This window comes from Alligator mississippiensis, chromosome 7 (genome assembly GCF_030867095.1).
Source record: "Alligator mississippiensis isolate rAllMis1 chromosome 7, rAllMis1, whole genome shotgun sequence".
Taxonomy (NCBI): Eukaryota; Metazoa; Chordata; order Crocodylia; family Alligatoridae; genus Alligator; species Alligator mississippiensis.
This window is the reverse complement of record NC_081830.1, coordinates 47,252,479-47,261,887: the sequence shown is the minus strand read 5'-3', so window position 1 is coordinate 47,261,887 and position 9,409 is coordinate 47,252,479. Positions and strand designations below refer to the sequence as shown.

General features: G+C 41.2%; 1 long non-coding RNA gene across 1 annotated transcript in view; it reads left to right on the top strand.

Annotated features, from left to right (window-relative positions):
* The first annotated feature begins 3,577 nt into the window (after window positions 1-3,577).
* Window positions 3,578-9,409, top strand: part of LOC132251417 (uncharacterized) — a 54,959-nt gene continuing 49,127 nt past the window's right edge. Inside the window, exon 1 of the long non-coding RNA XR_009463445.1 lies at window positions 3,578-3,664. This is a non-coding gene — a long non-coding RNA (uncharacterized LOC132251417). The remainder of the gene's footprint in view (window positions 3,665-9,409) is intronic.

Below are 9,409 nucleotides of genomic sequence, written 5' to 3'. Positions count from 1 at the left end.
GGAATTGTTGCTTGGCTGCAGTGTCTGCAGGAGTTGCTGTAGTGGAGATTCAATATTGCAAGGGACAGGTAGCTTGGAACAAATAGAATGCAGCCTTTTAATAGGTGCTTGTCAGGATGGATTCATTGTGTGGACCATGTACTTATTAGCCATGAATCTAATGTCCTGAATCACAAGTTTGCATGGTGCTGTTGAGAAAGCAGGGATAAACATAGTTTCATGAGTGAAGGGGGTTAGTCATTTAATTTGTTAAAAATGAATGAGATTGGTAATGGAAAATAATAAGAAAGGGTAAAAATCCTAAAACTTTTCACATTCGCCTGCAGAGATTTTAGTGTTTAGTTAAAGGGATCCCCTCTGTATGCCGCAGAGCATATTACAATGGTAGGAATTGTTCACCCTGTCCTTAAGGTGCCTCTGGAAAATAGTTCCCCTCTAATGACTCCTGGCTCCAAATGACCTCTGAATGTGTTGAGGAATTTATACATACATTAATGCACCTTTTCTAATGTGCATTTAATTTAGTACCTCCAACATGGGCACACTTTTTAGTGATACTTAATGAGCAGTAGAATATTTTACTGTGCATTAATGTAATGTCATGGTTTTTTACATGGCACTTAAATGCATAGTATAATAGTCTACTGCCCATTAAAGCACACATATAGATGTGCCCAGTTTAGGCCTGTTGAGTAATTTAAGGTCTCCACCCAAAACCACAAATCAGTCTATGTCCCTTTCAGACTTGATTCAGAAATGCTTGAAGTAACATGTGATATGCTTCTGGGGAACTTGGCTTGAATTTGGGTCTCTAGTGACATCTCCAGTTTCATTCAGAAAGTTTCATAGAGCTTTGTAAAATAGTCTTGCAACCATGCTTACAGAATGTAATGACCTGTACAATTTTTTTTTTCCATGAGAAACAGTTTTCTTTCTTGTTGCTATTTTATGTCATCTGATTTTGGAAATAACCTAAAAGAAAAAGCTGTTCCCAAATTATTAAATGAATACTACATGGATCACTTCAGTTAAATATGCACTTGGTTGGTTATACAGTAAAGTGAAATGACCTTTCAGAATCACTGATGCTTAAGGGAATGGTCACTTATTAAGATTTATAAGATTTTTATTTGTTAATAATTTGCTATCATGAATAAAACAGCTTTTGCTTCAACAGTTGCTGTATGCTCTAAGAGGAAGGGAGAAGGTAGCATAGATGATGACTTCTAAAGTAATCTTTTTATACCCATAATCCTGGGGTATGGAATCAATTCTCAGGTCTATTCAGATCTTTTCCTTTTAAAATCTGGCTAGTGAAAAGGTCTCACTGTTAGTGATTGCCTGTTGGTCTGTATCTCAATGCTCATCTTCATAGAGGACACACATTTTCTCATTTTTCCTAGCCTAGCTTAATGCAGACAAGCAAACCAGTAACCATTAGAGAATTACAAAATACACATAAACTACTTATAGCCCTGAATATTGTTTTCATGATGCTGAACACATACACATCTAGCATTCTACATCACATTAAAGGTGATGCAGAACAGAAAAAAGGCAAATCAGGTAAACATTTTAAAGTGTTAAGCTTTATGAAATTACTTTCCACTTTAGGTTCCTTTTAAAAGACATCTCAAGGCTTCTGTTAGAATTCATATTCAGTCCTCAATGAACAAACAATGAACACTGTACAAGGGAGTTAACTATATTAGCTGTATAATGATAATGTAGAGTATCGGGTAATGTGTTTTTGCAATATGATCACATAAAAGCCAAACAGATTATATAACTTTTTTTGTTGAATAAGCCAAATCACAAGAGAATGTTTTTTACTGGGTTATGTACCTGGATTTGCATAGCTGTAGCTGAAAGGAAATATTTAAGTTTGTGTTAAAGTAATGTACTTAATCATATTCCTTTTCTCTTTCTACTGTGGTTATTCAGTGAAAACTGAACAGATGCCAGCTCTGTTTAAAATATTAGTCTCCAGTCAGGTTTCCAGAAATATATTGTAATAGAACTATTAACAGTTATAAATGCAGATATAAATATATTATCAAGATTTGTATATACAGAATGCCTACAGAGAACACTATTATAATAAAAAATATAATCCTAGAAATAATTCCATACTATAAGCTTGTTTAGAATCGTGAATAATTTGGGTGGTCCTGCCAAAGAAAGTTTTCCACTGTATGTAATGCCACCCAAAATATTGCATCAGATGGTTCCTTCTTTGAAGTGGAGATTATAGTCCTTTCCATATGCAAGGAAATTCCAAGGGCCATCCAGAATGTCTCGTGTGGCTCTTTATAAGCGCGACCAAATGAGCTCACATATGCATTTCCCCAGGCACACATAGTGACATATAGTTGTGCCACAGCTACTTGTGCCCCGGGAACACTCATGCACATATGCTCTAATGCTCAGCAAGTTGCCCCAGGTGGGGTAGGAGAGGTGGGGCCCAGCATCTGGGCTGGCCCCAGCAGCCTTACCTGGAGTCCTGGGGCTCCAGCAATGGCTATCTGGCATGCAGAGCCTGGCTGGCAGCTGAGGCATGGCTCCAAACAGCCAGGTTTTACTTTCAGGTGGTGCATGCTTGCCGCTATGTGCACCACCTTTCTTTTTTCAGGTGCAGGTTTTTTTGACACTGGAATCTCCTGGTGTCAAAAAAACCTGCCATGCTGAAAATTAGCAGCATAGCAAATGCCTGTATGTGCAACATACACAGTATGAAATCCTTAATCAGTAAAATTTCTTTTTCAAGTTTGAGAAATGAATTTTCATTCTTGGTAAGCCATCCCTCAGTTCTACTATCTTTATCCATGCAGTACCTTATTATGCAAGCAGTTGGACTTCTTGATTAAAAAGATGCTATTCAGCCTAAGCAAGAGTGTTAAAATCAGACAACTACTATTTTCATAATGGTCACAGACAGTTTATCCCTGTTGACTATATATCTGTTTTGTAATTTTGATACATGTGAGAAGTTCTGCAGAATCCAGAATGGTTTTCAGGATGTATTCAATATATTGTTACCGAAAGAGAGCACAAAACTGATGGATACGGTGCTAATATATCATCCTCTCTCATGTTTGTTTAACAACATATTCCTGCTTCTACTTATTAGCAGTTCTTTCTTGCAGATCTCTGTACCATATTCACATATGGAATTTCCTGTTCCTTTTGATATTTTTAGATCAGACTCACATTGTGTTTAACTCCATCTAGTGGGATATGTGTATACAGTAGGTTAAATTTTCTATTGCATTTATTTGAATATTAAATATTTTCCTGACCAAGTGGGTATATTCCTTTGCTGCAAAGAGAACATTTCATTTAAAATTATATGCACACAACCACGAGGATTTTCTGGAAGAAAAACATGTATTACAAAGAAATTAAGCTTTGACACCAATTATCTAGTATTTTTTCCCCACAGTATGGTGTAAGGAGGTTCAGCCTTCAGGGGGACTGGAACCACAGCTGCCTAGCCCGAAGGCTGGGAACCAGCTGCAAGTAATGATTAGTAAATGGGGGTGAAGCCACAAAGAGGGTTAACAGCCCCAGGAGCAGAGTGCAAAGGAGGGAAGGGAAGGCTGTGGTGCCGAAAGAGAATCACTGAACCTGGGTTGCCCTCTTAGCCTCTGAGAAAAGATTGCAGGTTTTGGTTTTTCTGTCTGTCTGTCAGGCTGTTGTTTGCACACTTGCTTGTTTTATTGGTTGTTTTGTTTCTGTGTGGACAAGTTTGCTCCATGAAAAGTTAACTGCCTGGAAATACAGGCCATGTGTAGATGAAACGAGGTGTGTTTGCACGACACTTGAAAGCAGGCTAAGTACTTTTGCACCACTTTAATGGTGTCAGTGTTTGCACACCTCGGCGGTGTATTGTGCATTAATTCCAGCCGCTGTAGGAAATTCAGCAGCGTAATGTACCTTAAATGACTTGGGGTGCAGCAAACTAAGGTCCTTTGAGGAGTTTTAGTTTGCTGTCCCTACAGCTGCAGAGTGAAGCACTGGGCTCTGTGCAGTCCATGGCTCTGCAGGAAGCTTGACAGCAGCGTGGGAAACCAGCTCTGCCCCCAGAGCCTGCCTGCCTGCCTGAGCTGTGTGGGGGCCCAGTGCTTCCCTCCACAGCTGCAGTGCCCCCTGGGACCACCCGAGCTGGGTGCCTATAGGTGGGTGCCGCCTGGGGGGGCCCACAGCTGCTTCAGAGGGAAGCTCCAGCCCCCCCCACAGCCCAGGGACCACTCTGCCCACTGGCAGCTTGCCCTCCCTTCCCCACTGAGGAAGCAGGTAAGTCAGCAGGGTGTGTGCACGAGACAGGGGTTTAATCAGCCCTAAATTGAAGCAGCATTTTTAAAACTCGCCACTTTAATTTAGGACCCCTATTTCATCTACACATGCCCCAAAAGCGGACTGGTCTTGGTAAAGAAGGTGGATGAGTGACCTGCTTGCATATGGTTTCTGTAATGAGCCCAGACTCAGCTGGAGAAGATTCAGCCTTAGGCCCAGGCTGAAGGTAGTCAGAGAATAGGAAGATTTATCCTTTAGGCACTTAGGCAAAAACAGGCAACTAGTTTAATGTGGCGCTGGTTAGGTTGGGATATGACTTGCATCAAAACAGATGTGGCACACCCATTTACAGACTAGATTTAAGTAACAATTAACTCAAATTAACCATGGTTATACTGAGGCAGGGGTGTTCAATTCCCAATCTGCAGGCCAAATTCAGCCTGCTGAGCAGGCATCTCACCAGCAGGGCTCCAGAAATTTCGTGGTGAGGGAGTAGTGGCAATTAATACTACCACCCCGCCCCGATGCCAAATTTCCAAGACCTGCACAGCTGGATCAGGACCAGGCCATGGCCACTTCCATCCCATACAGCTGGATCATGGCCAGGCCATGTCCTCTGCCTCCCTCCCCACATAGCTAGATCAGGATCAGCTGTGTCTGCCCCATGCCCCAGATCTGGCTCTTGGACAGACTGGGGCACTGCCCACCTGGCTTATGGCAAAACGGTTGAGCACTGCTGTTCTGAGGCAAAGTTAATTCAGAAAATTCAAAGGTACTTAATGTGGGACAATGGGTTTGTTAACCTGTAAAGTCTGGGGTTTGTTGCGTGACAAAATGCTCAGTTGTGAATTGAGCTACCTGTCTACATGTAGCCTTATAAGAACAGAGCAGACAGCAGGAAGCAAAGTACTGCTGTACTGTACTCCTGGCCTGCCTGGAACCCCTCACCTAATTCTGACTTCAGCTTCTGACTCTGGCTCTACATTCCTAACTTTGGTTCTCGACTTGGGTTAGCAAATCCAATTCTCCAATCCTGACCATTGCTTCTGGATTCTGCCCTCACCACACAGGCGACCTTCCCTGACTGGCTATGTTTCAGTCACTTACCATTTCTTCTTTCCTTCAAATGAAAATAACAAAGCACCATTTACCTGGTGTGGTGGGACATGGGGAAGGGGGTTAATATAATCTAGGTATTTGTGTCCTATCTGACTTGAAGTCTTAGGACAGATGACACTTTCATATTGGTGCAATAATGATGTAAAACATTAAACTAGGGTAGTTTGGCTCAGTTCACTAGAAAATTACCCCTGAAACAATGTGGAGTAATGTTATAATTGTGTAAATTATACTGGCTTAGGTGATGTCAGTTTGCAGATATCCCAAGATAGCTGTGTCCTCAAAGCCGATAGACTATAACCTGCTTCACCACCACCTAGTGGGAAGATGCAGCAATATCAGCCTACTGTATGAGTTACCTCGGAAAAGAGGCTCATCTTGTATGCTGCAGTGTAATTTATATCAGTGTGCAAAACCAATATGAATGACACTGGAATACTTAATCATTTTTCCATGTTCTTACTGTTTATGAATATTAAGTTACATTTATATATAAATTATATAGCTTACAAACTTCAAAATTGTTGAGAGTCACAGGGTGAAACATATAGGAAGTAGGTCATCTAATTATAGACTGCTGCATATATTTAAATGGCTCTATTATGAGTTTGTTTCCTTCTAGGAAGAAAGAATAATGATTGAGATCCTAGTTTTATTTTACTCTTGATGCAGCAGCAGGCTGTATATTTTTTAAAAGGCTTGGAACTCTTATCAGAAAAGATATATTCAAGCACCATCTAGTGTCAGTTTTAGAAAATTTGGACAACGATTAAAAAATCAAGCTGTTGTGAAAAATTCACATTGAAAATTTCACTGTAAACCCATATGAGTTTGGAGTAGGCACAATACTATATGGCAGAGATGAAAAAGAAGAGCAGATTAATCAGTGTGGGTTTATTCCACAGCTCCTGGTACACATTGTAAAATAATAGGGCTGGAGGGCAACCTCAAGATTTCATCTAGTCCAGCCCCTTATTTAGATTATTCCTGTCGAAATGATCTCATCCATATGTTTATCTGATCTGTTCTTAAAAACTTCCTAGGATGAGGGTTCTACAGTCTCTCTAGGCAGTACCGTAGCGGAGGAGGTGGGGGTTAGCAGGGTGAGTGCCAGGGCACTGAAGCAAAAGGGCACCAACAAGCACTGTCCAGCTGGGGCAGGGCATGGGACGGAGCTGTGAATTACTCATTTGGGGAAGCGTGAGGTTGAGGGGCAAGGCAGCTCCTGCCACTGCATGCACTCCCGGGCAAGCGGGGGGTGGGGGGGAGGTATGTGCCCCCAGATCTGTGTACGGGGTAGGACAGGCCAGCAGTTAATCCTCATTTATATAATCTGTAATTAAGTTCTTTTAGACTAATTTTGTGTAGCTTCAAGTTTCCAACCATTGGATCTTGTTATACCTTGTTCTGCTACACTGAGGGCTCTCTATTACCCAGTTTCATTCCCCATGGTTGTAAATGGTTGATCAGCATCTAAAAGTCAGCCCTTAACCTCCCTTCATAAAGCAAAATGGCTTGAGTTCCTTGAGTCTTACACTGGAATTCTTTCCAATCCTTTAATCATTCTCATGGCTTTTCTTGGAACCTCCTCCAATTAATCAAAGTATTTCTTGAACTGCGGACACTAGAACAGGATACTATATTCTAATAGCAATCTTGACAGTGCCAAATACAATAATATTACTTTCCTATGCCTAATCAAAATGTATATATTCAAGGACCACATTTGCTATTCTGGCTGCACGTTGCAGAAGGATCTCAATCTGAAGGATTTGTAAATCCTTTCCAGAGCACCTGCTCATCAGGATAATTTGTCCTATACCAGTACAGTAACTAAGGGGGAGGGGTGGTGGGGGGAGACATAACCAGGCCACAAGCCCTGGTCACCCACCTTCTGGGGGTGTAAAAAAGGAGCTGCTGCCACTGCTCTTCTGATCATTGTGCCACCACTGGCACCCAGGCTACTGCCACTTCCCTGTGTGCTGCCACGCAACTCACAGAACCACCCAAGTATGCTCCTGCTCTATACTGTACATTTGGCTCACATTCTTTGCTCCTAGATATATTACTTGATATTTGATTATGTTTAATTGTGTATTCTTTATTTCTTATGTATGATACCTATTCTGTGAGTGGCTTTTTACATTGACATATGTTTATCTGCTCTAGGAATTTGTCCAAACAGATTGATTGTTTTATGAAGTCCTCAATATGAACTTTCATAGTACTGGCCACAACCATGTGCCCAAAACCTTGTTTTTTTATTTTATAAGTAAATCTCATGTCTCTCTGAAAGTAGAGATTCTAAATGGCCCAGTTATTCCCCTATGCTGAGATGTTCCAGGTTCATTTTTACTTCAACCTTTCATTTCATTGCTCTCCAATAAAAAGCAGGTTCTTTGTAGACTCACTGAAAAGTAAACAACTTTCAACAGCATATTAGGATACAAATGTGTATTGATTTCATTATACAATTCATAAAAGCTATTAAGCTGCTAGAACTTATGTTGAAAACTGAGTGTTCTATTCCAGCTCCAGTTATTTATTCATATAGATACTTAAAAAGCATATATGTGTATTCATATTGATAGTGTAGAGTATAAAACCAAATAGTACATGGTATTTATTATGGATTTTAGAATGCCTCACTGCACCTTGCTCAATATTAAATATCTGCCAGGATGATATCCTACATTCTAAGCCAATAAACAGCCTTCAAACACTTACTGTTTTTAACAGATTTTAAAGAAAAACAATGTCATGGAAATGTTTCAGTCAAACTATGCCCAAGTGCAGGATTTTCCCTTGAAAATCACTCTGAAGTGAGGTATACAATAGGAATCTATAAGACAGAGGCATGCCTGAATTATGTTTGTTAGCTTATTGAAAAGCTTGGAGGCCCCTTCAACTATGCAATTATATACTGTTGTGACTTTGGTAGGGAACATGGATGTAAGATCCAAAAAATATTATAATAAAGTTAATTGAAATAATTTAAGGAGGTTTATTAAATTTATGTTTAATTTCTCCAGTAAGCTGAACTCATGGCAATAAAATCACTTTTCATTGCATGCAGAGGGATATAAAGGGCATTGAGGGAATTGGCAGGGGTTATTGCGGGGCCTCTGGCATGGCTTTACAAGCACTCATGGTGCTCTGGACAGGTGCCAGATGACTGGAAGAAAGCCAACATGGTCCCCATCTTCAAAAAAGGGAAGAGGGAGGACCTGGGCAACTATAGGCCCATTAGTCTTACTTCAATCCTAGGGAAACTCTTTGAGAAGATCATCAAGGAGCACAACTGTGATGGGCCAGTAGCAGGGATGATGCTCAAGGGCAACCAGCACGGTTTCATTAGGGGCAGGTCCTGTCAGACCAACCTGATTGCCTTCTATGATCAGGTCACAAAAGCATTGGACGCAGGTATTGCGGTGGATGTAGTTTTTCTGGCCTTCAGCAAGGCCTTTGATACCGTCTCCCACCCCATTTTCATTAAAAAGCTAGGTGACTGTGGCATTGATGCCTACACAGTCAGATGAATTGCAAATGGGTTGAAGGGTCGTATTCAGAGGGTAGTGGTGGACAGGTCTTTTTTGACTTGAAGGGAAGTGGGCAGTGGAGTCCCCCAGGGCTTGGTCCTTGGGCCTGCACTGTTCAATTTCTTTACTAGTGACTTGGATGATGGGGTAAAAAGCAGCCTGTTTAAATTTGCAGATGATACCAAGATTTGGGGTGAGGTGGGCATGCTAGTAGGGAAGGACAGATTACAGCAGAACCTAGACAGGTTACAGGGGTGGGCTAATGAAGATAGGATGGATTTCAATACTGACAAGTGCAGGGTGCTGCACTTAGGCAGTAGGAACCAGCAGAACATTTATAAGCTGGGAAACTCCCTTCTTGAGACATGGTGACAGAAAGAGATCTTGGAGTCATTATTGACTCCAAGATGAACATGGTCCGACAATGCGAGAACACAGTCAGTAGGGCTAACCGT